Here is a 14765-nt window from a genome sequence, read left to right on the forward strand (position 1 = left end):
GAAGACCGAGATCTACCCCAGCTCGTTTCTTTGAAAAGCGACTGACCCTGAGGGAGTTAAAGGTAGAGGAGCGAAGAGCTCAGGAGGGAAGGTATTTATGGAGGGACAGCTGAAGGTATTTTGGACCCAGGCCCCAGAAAGCCTTGTGGACAATGCAAAGGGTTTTGTATTTAATTCTTGCAGCCACTGGGAACCAATGGAGAGATTTCAGGGCTGGAGAGATACGATCCTAGGGCTTGAGGCCAAGGACAAGTCTTGCAGTCCTGTTCTGGATGAGTTGTAGAGGACGGAGAGTAGAGACAGGTAGATTTAGAAAGAGGCTATTATAGTAATCAAGCCTAGAGAGGACCAGGGCTCGAGAGACAGTGATCTTCTGGGGGAAGGAGAGGAAGGGCAGAATACCTCTGAGGAGGTGTAATAGGAAGTTTGACTTTTTTGAGACATCAGAGAAGGAGAGCGTGGAATCGAAGATGACACTGAGGTTCTTAGCCTCACAGGTAGGTGTAGGTGGAGGGCCAGGGGAGGCCAGCCAGAGAGAGAAGGGAACGGATGGAGACGGTGTGCCGATGAGGAGAATCTCTGTCTTGCTGATATTCGGGCAAAGATCATTGGCAGCACACCAGTCCTGAATGGCAGCTAGGCAGTCAGAGAAGGAGAGGAGGTGGCTAAGGGGGAGCCTGAAAATGAGTTGAGTGTCATCCACACAGCACTGAAAGTTGGAGCAGAAAATAGCAATGCGGTGGGCGAGAGTTGCCAAGTATTGGTTGAAGAGCCAGGGTGAGAGATTAGACTTCTGAGGAACACAGCAGAAAGAGATAGATGAAAGGAAGGACCCACATTGAACCTGGGAGGGTCTATCAGACAGGAAAGAGGTCAGCCAGAGCCTGATCGGTGATGCCCAGGTTGTCATGGAGACGATTGAGCAGGATGGTATGGTTGACCGTGTCAAAGGCAGAACGGAGATCGAGTAGGATGAGGTCAGATGAGATGTTAGATTCAAAGTTGGAGAGCAGATCTTCATGGATGTTCAGGAGAGCAGTTTCTGTGCTTCTGGCAGCGCTAAAGCCAGATTGATGGTCATGAAGACAGCCAACAGAATCGGAATGAAGGTTGAGCTGCGAGATTGCCAGCTTTTCAAGGGGTTTGCCCAAAAAGGGAGTGATGGAGATAGGGCGATAGTTAGCCAGGCAAGAAGGGTCAGCAGTGGGTTTTTTGAGAAGAGGGTGCACGAGAGAGTGCTTCAGAGGGGATGGAAAAAGTCCTGAGGAGAAGGAGAGGTTGCAGAAGTTAGCCAGGGCAGGAGCAAGGGTGTCAATCTAGTCCTTGATGGTTTTGGAGGAACATGGATAAACCTGTTTTGACGAGACTTTCATAGAGCGACTTGTCTAGAGACCTTGTCAGGGGAGAAAAGAGGAAAGGAAGAGAAAGAGGGGGATGTGACTGTAGGAGGGTCAGGGTTCAAAGAAGGGTTGGGGAGGAGAGGAGGAGGGGACGAGAGGGAGGACAGGATATCCTAGGTTTTAGAGATGAATTGAGAAATGAGGGTCGTGCAAAGAGCCTGAGAAGCGACAGGAGCGGTAGAAACTGCAGCAGGGTTGGCGAGTTCCTTGCAGATTTTAAAGAGTTTGGCCGTGTTGTTAAATGCCGCAGAGACGCTGGCTTGGATGGGGGCTCTATTAGTGCACATATAGAGTCAGTATTGCCTTTGGAGTAGACGACAGGCCAGTTTGTCAGAGGATGAACAAGAAGCCTGCCATTTCCTCTCAACCACCCTACACTTACGTTTAAGTGTAGCTAGGACTGAGTTATGCCAAGAATTGCACTTTAGAGGTGGCAAAAAACAAGCAAAGTGCAGAGCGAGTTAAGCAAATGCAAAACACGTCAGGATTTGAAATGTACCCAAATGCAGAACACAGCAGGATTTGAAATGTACCCAAATTCAAGACACAGCAGGATTTGAAATGTACCCCAAATGCAAGACACAGCAGGATTTGAAATATACCCAAATGCAAAACACAGCAGGATTTGAAGGGCCGGCAGCACTTGGAGGAGTACTCTAACACAACACACAAATTAGATAAATATTGCAAGAAAAGTAATATGCGGCCCAGGTGGAAATTGCAGGGTGCGCTCGTGGGCGTTACATGAATTAAAATGAGCGAAAAATCCAATTTAAGGTAGGACGCTACACCGGCATCATTTGCTATCAGTTTGAATCAGGCTTACCAAGGATCAGTGGATTTGGCTGCGCATGTGGAGATTAACTCAGTCATGCTGCGGAGCGCAGCTCATCCATCCCTACAGTTGCAGAAGAGGAGAATTAATGAATCTCCAGATGTTCCTTAAGCACCTCTTCTTGAGATTCGGCTTCAACATCCTCCTGATGTTCCTTAACCACCTATTCCTGATTCTAGACTCCCACTTCCTCCTGACCCTCCTTAATCTTGTTGTACTCAACTCCCACCTCTTCGCCCCAACTCGCCTTGTGCACTCCAAAGTTCTGTTTGCAATATCCTTCCTGCACCAAGAGCCCACACCCTGCCACAATCTACTTCTCCAAACTACCATGCTTCTCTGACTTGACACAGTCATTTTATGCCCTTGGATCCCTCCACATGTTGGTTATTGTGTTCAAGCGTTTTCACCAGTGTGTGAAAATCAGTGGGGAAGCTAGATGGATTCGCCTTGATTCTATTATCTGAACCATGCATCTGATTGAGGATTATGTATGTGATGAAGTGTGTGGGCCGCAGATTGAAAAACCCAGTCTGCAATGTTCGATTGGCTATTTGCATTCGTCCATGCATAAGTGCCGGTACTTGCCATCTGTAACTGAGCCGCCTCTCTGCTCAAACTAAAAGCAAAGGTCACAAGTGTATCAGTGATTCCTGATGATGGCCATTAAGTGACGGTAACAAGGGTCTCCTCCTCATACCTGTCCTGGGCCCATCGTTTACTATATTGGGAAGGCATGTGGTCGCCTTCGTCACTTCACTAGATATCACCAGAATTAGGCAGGGGATTTCATCACATAGTCTAACGTACCTCTTTTGTTGTGTTCTAGTGTGAGTAGTTTCCTGCTGGTCATCCCGGCAACATGTTGCAATGTTGGTGACTGAGTGAATGACTGCTCAGTGAATGTGGGATGGGCTATAATGCACGAGTGTTCTGAGAGTGTCAGATGAGTTATGAGCTTGTCTGCATGAGGAAGAATGGTGGTCGAGCTCACTGTCATTGTTGTAACTAAGAGTAATTGGCATCCTGTGCCATAGTGTATAAATAAAGCTACATGATTTCTACATGTTTGACCTGTTTATGCCTGCTGTGGGATTAACTTGCATTACAACAATTGCAACAGGCTGGTCTTAAAGTGACCCAAACCATGATGAGGGCAGGGACACTGTAAAGAAAGCACACCCACAATTCTCTCCCATGCATCCTCAGGTGAGATTTAAAGGTCTAGTGCTGCATTGAAAGTGGTCTGGTGTAGTTATGCTGCAATAGTGATGTTGCTTGTTCTGCCAGTTAGGTAATAGTTGGCATCAGTTTGTGAGAAGTTGCATCATAGTGTGAAACGGTTTCTTGTTTGGAAGTGTCACAATATAGCATTGATAGTGCATTTAAGGAAGCACAAGAGATACTGCCCCTAAGTGACAGTGGATTGCCCCATACCTCCTGAAAACAATGCTGCCCAGTTTCTTTCTTTGCTTTCCAGACAACAGCATATAGCCAAATCTGGGCAGACCGCCTGCAAGACAGCAACTCACCTGAGCTTTTCAGCCAACAACTCCAGTCATCCGATTATTATGGGTAGCGAGAGAGCTATTAAGCCAAATCGCAGAACGCCTGCTCAGCCTCCAGGGACACAGTGCACAGCTCAACAGCATCAGTATTCTCAAACCGCTGCAACAAAACCTCCTAACGCTGCAGAGTGACCTCCGAATGAAAAGAAAGCCTTTCTGATATTTCCATCAGACTTTGCCTAGGACAAAAGAGAGGGGCAGTGATTAGACCCCTTTTTTATATATTGCGACCATTGTAACATCCCCCGGGCGTGGTAGGCAGGGAGAGAGTAGGGGAAGAAGCCGAATGGGAGAAGGAGGGGGACGATTAAAAGGGAATCAGGAAACAGGAAGGTGTGGGTTGTTTGGTTGAGTCAGAGGAGGAGGATTAGTAGCAGTAATAGTAGGTGGCAGACCAAGAGACCAAAAGGACTAAGGATGGTGAGCTTAGAGTGTGGAGGTGATTAGGAGAAAAGATGGATTATTGGTTGGTGAGAGAAAGTGGTATGATGTTGTGAGTGTGCTTGTAAGGTGGGTGAGTGAGCATGTTAGAGAAAGTGTAGAGATTGAGTCGAGATGCCTGAGGGAGTGAAAGGAGGAGTGGAGTCCCTCCGTGGTAAACCCCAGTGCTGTGGGGTTCACCCTGGGAATGAATTTATTTATTTATTTATTTTTTACATTTATAAAGCGCTCACACAGCCCGTGGGCATCGAGGCGCTGTTACAGGAATTGTTTTTTTTTTCTTCTTAGTTGCGTATTTTATTTTATTTTTTCATAGTTATGTATTTATAACACGCTTAAACACCCAGAGGTTTCTAAGCGCGTACCAGGGGATCGAACCTGTGTTGCTTCGTGTCGTCTTGCTTCCAAGGCGCGCACGCTGCCGCTGAGCTATCCTCCCGGGAAGAAGTAGTTATTCCACCAAGGGACAAAGCCCTGGTCTGGACTGGTTTACGAGTAGAAATACTGCAGGAGACTTAAAAAGGAAAATCACCCAGGGTCCGGGTTGGCCCAATAGCATTCCATAGACTTGGAACCTGGTGTGGTTGATGGGGATTATCGTGGTGAAGTGAAGATAATCCTCTTCAATCCGGTGAACCTATCCTACATTGCCAGCCCCATTCAACCTATAGCACAACTGATATCTTAAAAGATCCTATCTGCTCCAGGGATGGCAGCGTAGAAGCTGTGCTCCTGTGCCTTGATACTGATCTTCTTCTAAACTCAATATGTCTTTGCCTGGTACCCAGAAGTGACCCAACCAGCTAACAGGCGAAAGGGTTCAGAGAAGAAAGAAAATGTTGAAGACGGAGAAGATAGACTGTTGGAGTTACTAACCAAAGTGACTGGATATTTCAGAGATAAAAAACAAACATTTTAAATCAGAAGAAAAATTCATGGAAGTAGCCAAGAGAGTTGACTCGGTCGAAACCCATCTGAGCTCAGCTAATGAAAAGACTCAAAGATTGACTGACAAAGTAAGAGAATTGAAGATACTTAATGAGAAGCTGACTCTGAAAAATATCTGAGCAGGAACATTTTTCAATAAGGAATAACCTCAGGATGGCTGGGTTTCCTGAAAATGCTGAAAAAGGTAATCCAATTGACTTTTTACAAAGGGCACTACCTAAATTGCTGAACCTAAACTCAACTGGAAATTGAAAGGGCTCAATGGTCTTTAGGTCCTAAGCCAGCTATGGGAGAGAGCCCAAGGGATCTTGTCAAATTCCTGAGATTCCCAATTAAAGAACTAATTTTAAGACGAGCCCGTGAGTTAAGAGAGTTGATATAGGGAGGCAACAAGATAATGCTATTCATATATTTAAGTAAGGACATATTGGATAAAAGGCGAGTTTTTTATAAAGCTAAGGTGAAGGCTCGTGAAAAGGGTATTAAGTACTATGTGATGTACCCTGCTATACTCAGAATAGTACAGGATGGACATTTGCACTCTTTTACAGACCACAAATCTGCTGAAGCGTTTTTAACAGACCTAGAATTGGATCCCATGGAAGGCACATCCGCAGAGCAAAACTCCACAAAGGTGCCAAGAAAGAAGAAAAGTATGACTGATTAGTACCAAGGTGAAGATAGATGGTTTCCCTCTCCCTCTTTATTTTTTTTTATATATTTTTTTTTACTTCCAATAACTGTTGCTTGCAGTAGTTGAACATTTTCAGGGTTGATGTAAACTTTTCCATTTTATTAACCTGAAGGAAAATGGCCGCCGTAAATTGTCCATTACATTTAACCTACTTGTAACACTCTGTGAGGCTGATGTTGTTTTTCAAGAGACGGAGGTTAAAATGCAGAAAAACGGACCTGGCAACGTGATGAGCTTTATTATGGTGCGTGGTAAACAATAGAGAGGCAGTACGGGTGGCTGTGAGGAAGTGAAGTCAGTTCCGGACGTAATGCGTAAATAAGATCAACACGCTTGATATTGCTGATGACAGAAAAGAGAAGCAACAGTCCGTATCACAACCGTGGCTTCAAACGCAAGATGGATGGAGGAGGGCTGCAACTTGCACACTCGTGAAAGAATCCTAAATGCAAAAGCAAATGCGGACGTTCGCGTATGCAAGCTAAGGACTAACACTGTATGTACAAAGTACCTACAGAAAAGGGACAAGTAAGTGCTGTGCTGTAGAGAATGCATCTTAAGCAGATTCGCACATGATGGGCAGATTGATTTCTTTGCGTGGCTGGTGAGATAATATGAATGATGCTAGGTTTGTTCGTTACCAGAAAAAAATAGAAGGAGAATGTTGTTTAAAGGGCCAGCTGACGCTGCACATCCAATAAGAACATTTCTGCTCACCTTACCATGCTAAATAAGCTGACATACTTCCATGAATATAAATCAGTGGGCAGATAGGTGATGTATTTTGATGGACACAGATTGATTAATTAAAAAGGGTGAAGAAACTGAGGAACATGGCTTCGCAACTTCACACCACCCCAATCGCCAGTTCGCAGCAATTAAAATGACAAAAGTAGTTTTAAACACTGACTCAAGGTTTCTGATTAAAATAATATACATTTATTTATACAATCAGTTATAAAACAGTTCACTAATATAAAGCAGCAGAAAATCACAATCTTAATACACTACACAACACCCAGTCAATTCTGGACAAGTTAAGCTCAAAATTAAGTGTGAGCAAAATGGCACTCCAGCAATTTAAAAGGGAGGGAAAAGACAAGGTTATCAAAAATCAGCAACACCAACAAGTAATAGGCAGGGCTATCTAGAAAAGGTTTACTACAACTAGGATTCAAATCAATAGGCCTGGGCCAATGTTAATGGTACAGAGTCTTTGCAGAGGATCACACAGTTCAGAGTAGTTCGCGGTTGAGTCTTTGCTAAGAGTTGAAAACGAAGTTGGTCGAAGGAAAAGTTATTCAAAAGAGTAGAGAAGGACAAGCCTTCAGAGAGGCGAAAGATTTAAAACACTTTCACTGTGGTCGGACGGAATGAACGGCCGGATTTGAACAGTACCTTGGATGAAGAAGAATGCTGTAGCTGAGGCAGTAGTTCCTGGCAGTTCCTGCAGGCTCACGGTTCCTGAAGCGACTGTCGGACTGACAAGAAGGAGGAAGACTGGAGGGTCCTGCACTGCCCAGGGAAGAAACCAGCAGCAGAGCAAAATGACGAATAAAAGGTGCGCTCCTTAAAAGCACGAGGGGACTAGCTATCTGGTTTCCTGTGGCACAGCGAATTCGACCAGGCTGAAGAGGGAGGTCCACGGGCTTTGTGAGCTCGTTGGTCCCACCAGGCTCAAGGGGAGAAGACTCCTTGCGGATCTCGTCTGTCGTCGAAGTTTCAGTTGATTCGGACCTGCAGCAGGGCTTCACTGGGATGTCCAGTAGTTGCAGCAGTCATCTTCCTTCAGCTTCTCGTTGGCTCTCTCGATCCAGTGGCGACTCTGCCTTCCAAGTCCCAGAGATCTGCTTTTTAAGCAGTTTTCCCCCATTCGCACAGCCTGGCTGTCAATTACACAACAGGGTGGCTGTCCTGGCAAGACAGTCACCTAGCCAATCAAACTGAGTGCGACTTGGGTCTCCAAGGAGACCCTGTGCAGGAAGCCTAAAACCCCTTCCTCACATCCTGTCCACCCAGACACCCAGGCACCTAAGAAGGGCCTCTGTGCAAAAGCCTGCCAAAGGATGGTGAACAAAGGAACCAAACCTGGCTTGGCGCGCAGAGTAAAACACGAGAAAGACCTTTACAAAAAGAAATGGCGAATAAACCCGACCGGAACCAAAATAAAATCAATGGGGTCCAGCGGGTTAGAGTTTGAGGCTTCCACCATAGCATCTAACAGTACCGAGGCTATTTTCATAGCTCGTGGTAGAATAAAAATGGTAGATACCACTGCCACCAGCCAAATCTTAGAGAAAGGGGAACGAAATAATGTTCCACGAGAAACCGACAAAAAGGGATAACTAATAACCCTTCCAGTACTCTATGGAAGATAGTTTGTACTGGGTCTGTAGATTTAAAAAGACTAGTAAAGTCAATGGCAACTTTACATGTTCTGGGAGACAGGAGTCAGTCCCAGAAATGGAGTTTAACAGTGGGAAGTCTAAAAAGACAACCATATGTCACTGCACTAAATGTGCTGTGTGACACACAGTAAAAAGATGATGCCTATGGAGTAGGTGAGACTCCATAGTCCATGAGCACAAAATGTACAACACACAGCAAAATCACATGTAAGAGTGGGAAAAAAGGCTCACACTGTTACCAGGTGGAAAAAAAATCCTAGAAATCCAGCAAATCTGCTGAGGGACTCAGCAGGTAAGGGAAATTAGCCATTCTGGAGAATTTTCCCTAACAAATACACACGTGTTCATTGATGGCTAAGGGTAGTTCCATTACCATAACTGATTAGAGTGCATACGGAAGGGAAATGCACCAGTTTAATGTGGTAGAGTGCGTACATAGTATTGGCATTTGGTTTAAACTGTGAGGTGAAAATTCGATTTGACAGTGAGATGGAATGGAAGAAACTCTATATGCTGAGCTGGAAGTTAATTCAATGGTAAATGAAATTACTGTGCACAAACAAATGGCTTGGTCCATATCAATGCTGTTGCAGGGAACTGCATGGCTCTGGTCTTTCATATGTTATTCATGAGAACGAGGCACATGTGAAGGGCGGAAAAAACATGTCGAGTGAAGGGTAATGCCACTGATACCAATGATGGATATGTAGTTACTAGATAAAGAGCAAGATATAGAAGCTCTAACGGTAGGCCAATTTTTACGTTTTGGAAATAGAAGGGCTGCAGTAGACATGTAAGAGACAACAACATATAATTACATACCACAGAGTGGGGGAAAAAGAAAATGAAATGGAAGGAGAATAAAAATAGTCATATGAATATATGTGGCGATAAACAAGGAGAAAGGATGATATAGATTTGGGTAAATAAATTGACAAAGTTGCCTGGAGATCGAGATGAAACCAAAGAAATACTGTCAAGAACTGCCAAAACGAGGACGGCGTACATTTGATTCTGTAGTATCCACTCTTTTGTTACCCCTTGGCCTGGGATAAGTCTAATCCTAGAGGACCGGAGCGACTGTTAAAGAGCTTCATTAGGAAAAATGTATGATATGATATTTGCACAATAACGTGTGGCAATGGGTGTTGACGGGAGATCGGGCTGGATGTCATGGGAGAGATAGCTATATAAGGGGCATTGGTATAAAACATTTTTTTTTAAAGGGTGGTCTTTCCACGTGTTGAGAGGTAGAGTGAAAAGATTGTCATTTATGGGTATGGTAAGTATGTTTTTTTTTTCTCGGTTTATTAGGGGGTCATAAGCTTTATGTATGCAGCACTGTATGTATGTAGCACATCCAACAAGACGGTGATGGTCAAACAACATGGTATTGGGGCAGTGATTTGGGTACAATTGACTCTAGTGTTTTCTATTATTTGATTATAGGATGGTTGTTTATATTCATGCTTGGTTACTTCTCACTACCTTGCTATTTGAACAAGCTTGGAAGGCGGAGAGTTAGTTTTCTATAGAACATGGACGGGTCAGAACCTGAGCAGTTTAGAATCGAGATAGTAGGTAATGGTGTTATTGTTACGGGGTGAGTCATCAGAGGTGTTTTCTGTTGTTTTTTTCTTTTTTGCTGTAGGGGTAGGGTATGGATAGTTGTTGAAATGTATTAGAGGAAGTGGAAAATTGGTAGGAAAATGCTTGGTATATTGGGCATAGATCTACTGGTAGGTATAGTTCAGGATAGTGGAAACTTTGTAAAAAGGCTTATAGAGTGTCTGGAATATCAGATACTAATGTTAGGATATCACTTAAATATGTTGTGTGTTGAATGTTTGTCTGTTTGTGTTGTCTGGTTCTGTTTATTGTGTAATGTTTTTGAACGATTTGGTTCTCACAGAATATGTTACTTGTTTGCTAGAGTGGAAAAGAAACATACCGGTCTCTTGGCTAATAAGCAGACAGATATAAATTATTAGGACATAATGTCTTTGAATATTGTCTCATGGAATGTTAAGGGTATAAACTGTACATTTAAAAGAAGAAATGTTATGGCGAGGCTTTGGAAAAGTAAAGGAGACAGTGGGACTCATTACAACTCTGGCAGTAGCCGTGCCGTTAAAAACAACATAGCTGCTGCCGGAGTTGCATTTCTTTTCCAGCACCCGCGAATGGGCAAGAATGGGGTCATGCCAAGCTCGGCGGACTGGTAATTGCCCATTTGCGGGTGCCGGAATCAAGGGCCTCCCGAACCCAATTCTGCCCCATAGGGTTGAATGGGCAAGGGGACGTCGGTTGCACCGGTACATTCAGAGTTGTGCCAGTGCATCCGAGGTGCTCTGCTCGCAGGTGCCGTTACACCCGCCAGGAAAGACCTGGCGGGTGAGACGGCACCCGCAAGCAGAGCTGATAGTATGGCGGTCCGGGAACTACGGTACCGGCATGCTTACCAGTACCGTAGTTCCCGGACCGCCATGCTGTTAATGAGGCCCAGTGTTTCTTCATTGCTGGAACAATCTGGAAGCTTTCCGTTGAATTCTAGATACACACAGTCAATATCTAATTGTTATTTTTCGAAATCAAGGGGAGTGAGTATCTTGTTTAGAAGAGGACCTGTTGTAAAAATTGAAAAGGTAGTTAAGGATGATGAAGGCTGTATATTATTAGTGGATGTGATACATAATGGAGAAAGGGTGACAGTAGGATCAATTTATGCCCCATGCTCACCAACGGTAGCTTTTTTTGACAAACGGAGTAGATTGTTAGAAGAAATGCAAGGATAAAATATGATCTTGGGAGGCGATTGTAATGCTGTGCTTAATAGTAAGTTGGACAGGAAGTCAGATTGCAGATATAGTGGCGAAGGAATAAGTGGAGAATTCCGTGGCGTTATCCAAAAGCATAATTTGGTAGATATTTGGAGGGAAATCCATCAGTCAGATAAGTTGTACACGTATTACTCAATGGTACATAACTCGTATTCCAGAATAGACTACATATTGATATTTTATTTCTATCGTGCTCATACACGTGTTTCAGAGCGTGACAAGGCAAGAGAGGAGAAACAGGGGAGAAACAAAACAACGATCTTACTAGACCCAGTGACATTGAGAACACACAAGTGCATGGGAGAGAGTGAGGGGAAAAGTGCAGGGGAGGGGGGAGAAGTGGACAGTGCAGAGCAAAAGGAGAACAGAAACAAATACAAATAAATAAATAATAAAGGCAAACACAAAAGTGGTTGTGCAGCCAGCAAGTGGCAAGTGCTGAGTTTAGGAAAGCAGACAGGGTAGGTCAGATAAGTTTGAGGAAGGAAGAGGGGGGACTGTATGGGTACAGATGCAGACCCCAGTGCAAGGGGTGGCCCGGACGCAGTGCGTGAGGATGGCAGGGTGAGCACGTACCTGGGCCCAGACCTATAGATTAGTTAGTCAGGTGATATATGTTCGGAAATTAGGGAACAAGCGATCTCTGATCATGCACTAATTGAGATGAACATGATGTTTACAGATCTGAAAAGCATAAAAAAGAGATGGAGACTGAGTGTTAAAAGATCCAGCAGTTACTAAGGGGCTGGAGAACTTTATTAATAACTTCTTTGATGAGAACATAGAAATGGCAGATATACAAGTGGTATGGGATTGTTTTAAAGCAGTGTTGCGAGGTAGCTAATAAGTAGATCTGCTAATGCCAGGAGGAAGAGTTTGGTAAAATTAAAGAAAATGGAGGAAGAGGTTAGACCTACAGGGAAAGTGTGCAGATTCTGGTACAGATAAGAATAGATCAGAACCGAGAAGGCTGGAAGGGGAGATGATGATTCAAATTGATATAAGGGCCGATATAAGTATTCTGGGAGTGTGGAGAGAAAAATGGCAAATTACTAGTGAACAAATTAAAGGGAATTGCAGAGGAAACATGTGTTACCTCTATAATAAATGATGAAGGGAAGACATTGATTAAGAACACTGAGATGTGTGATTACTTTAGAGTGTTTTATTCACGTCTATATGGAAGATACTTTTCCAAGTAATGAAAACTTGAATGTCTTTTTTGATAAAATTGAGTTCCCCAAATGATCTACAGAAGGAATATAGCAAGGTTTAGGTGGATATTAAAACTGATGAAGTAGTTGAAGCAATAAAGCAACTAAATGGAGAGAAATCACCCGGACCAGATGGGTTAATTCTGTAATTTTATAAATGTTTTATAGATCAGTTGGCGCCAATACTATGTAAAGTGTGCAATAATTTTCTGCGGTCAGGGACTTTGTGTGATTCAATGACAGAAGATTTAATAATTGTAATCTCAAAACAGGTTAAGGACAATCGGAAATGTGAGCATTTTAGACCGATATCGTTATTGAATGTACATTTAAAAATGTTCACTAAAATATGGTCAAATAGACTATGCAGATACATAGGGGACTTAATTGACGAATCTCAAGCAGGCTTCATTCCAGGGTATGACAATATCAGAACAATTCTAAATGTAATAGGCTCACATAATAATAGTCAGATGCCCCATTCATTTTCTTACGCTGAGAAAGCTTTCAAAGGGTTAACTGGAGTTTTCTGGAATATTCGCGGAGAGCTATGGGGGTTGGACTGAATTTCATCCCGGCGGTTAATTGCGTACATATGAACATGACAACAAAGGTGCAAATTAACGGTTTCATATCGGGAGTGTTTTCATTATCGAAGGGCACCAGGCGGGGGTGCCCATTGTCACCATTCTTATTCAATCTAGCACTGGAACCACTGGCAGCATTTATAAGGCAATGTAAAAGAATAAAGGGAATCTGAGGTAGTGAGCTGAAAATATTAACTTATGTGGATGACATGACTATTCTTCTTTCTAATCCGTCAGTGTGTTGTTCAATTCTGAGAGAAATGTTGAAGGAGGTGGGAAAACTGTCGGGTCATAAGATCAACTGGAATAAAACAGAAGCTTTTCCCCTTTTGGCTGTATTGGAATCCTGGAATTACAAATGCTCCCCAAGTGGAGTGAGCTATCTGGGGATTCATGTTATCAGAGACTTAAAACAAATTGTAAAACTGAATATTGATAGGGTAATAGAAAGAATTTCAATGAATTTAAAGAAATGGGAATGGTTGTCCTTGAATTTATGGGCTAAAATAAACGCAAATAAGATGGTATTATTACACAAAGTATTGTATGTTTTACAATCGCTTCCTTTATTAGTCACAAAGAAAACTCTGTATAAAGTTGAAAAGGGTTTTCAGAACTTTTTATGGGGGATCGGTAAAAAAACATGTTTCCTAAAATATATGTTGTTGCGTGGAGTGCAGGAATGGCGGTTTGGGTATCCAGATTTTTCAAAAACTATAAGGTATACCTTATAAAGAAAGGCTCACACTATATCAGTGATGTCAATGGAAAAGATCTGATCCGATCTGGTTGAAGATTGAAAGAGAAGTCTGTAAGCTTTAAGTTTTAGATACCATTTATACAATGGAAAAGATGTCAGGGAAGAATATACAACTTAACCCATTTTAGTGACTAGTGAAAGCTGGCATTCCCCACAATTATACTAAAATAACTGACTAAGAAACACTAATGGACACACCCCAGTTGGGAATGAGACCAGGACCAAGTGCAGGTGAAGTAAAAGACAATTCTTTATATAAAGTAAAATGGGGCACACATAGGACTCTGCTTACTCCGAGAGTCCTCTGCACAAACATCAGAAAATACACATTATATTACAAAATCATGTCATCTATGACGTGTGCTATAGGGAATACATTAAATTGTGGTAATTGGACGAAGGGGACAGGACTGTATCCAAGCTGTAGGGGTGCTGCTCCTGGATTGGCTGGCGTAGAACTGATTATGTCGTGGAGCACAGAGGTCAGCTGGGCTTATCTGGGAGGGGTGCAGTGTCAGGCGATGTCCAAGTTGTGAAGATATAGACCATCTGACATTTGTCCTTGTGGCCATGCATACTTTGAACATTATTTATACGTTTTGACATATAAGAATTATATTACTAGATGTTTGACCTGGACAATAAAACTGAGACGACAAGGGTCCAGGTGCCTAATCTATTCACAATATTTCATTGATACATTCATTAAATATTCCCTTAGATCTCATTAGAGAATGGTTTATTGTTTGTTAGTATGGAGAGAATATATTGCCACACATGGGATTAGTACTATGGGGTGAACTGGGGTGGCACACAGACGAGGGGCTTGCAACTGTTACATCAAAAGGCTTTGGGGTCAGGGGGCTCGTATCTTATATTTCTTTAAACCGGGTCTGTGGGTGTAAGGCAGGTTTGTGGAGACAAATGGTTTTTTCCAGGACCAGGCTCCGGCCCGGTCATTCACAGGGCAGTGATGTAAAAGGGAAGGCGAGAGATACAGGGCCTCATTACACGTTGTGCGGTAGGGATTTAACGTTACCGGTAAGGGAATACCGGTATCGTTAAATCCC

General features: G+C 43.2%; 1 protein-coding gene across 5 annotated transcripts in view; it reads left to right on the top strand.

Moving 5' to 3' along the window:
• PIGV (phosphatidylinositol glycan anchor biosynthesis class V) overlaps positions 1 to 14765 on the top strand; it is a 449007-nt gene that overhangs the window by 106725 nt on the left and 327517 nt on the right. The window contains exon 1 of one of the 5 annotated variants that reach the window (XM_069622869.1): positions 6260 to 6414. The exons of the other annotated variants lie outside the window; for them this stretch is intronic. The gene's annotated coding sequence lies outside the window, so the exon portion shown is untranslated. Of the gene's footprint in view, positions 1 to 6259; positions 6415 to 14765 lie in introns of those variants that run through there. 5 annotated transcript variants of the gene reach the window in all.

Source organism: Ambystoma mexicanum, chromosome 11 (assembly GCF_040938575.1).
Source record: "Ambystoma mexicanum isolate Mex_15411 chromosome 11, UKY_AmexF1_1, whole genome shotgun sequence".
In the NCBI taxonomy this organism is placed as follows: domain Eukaryota; kingdom Metazoa; phylum Chordata; class Amphibia; order Caudata; family Ambystomatidae; genus Ambystoma; species Ambystoma mexicanum.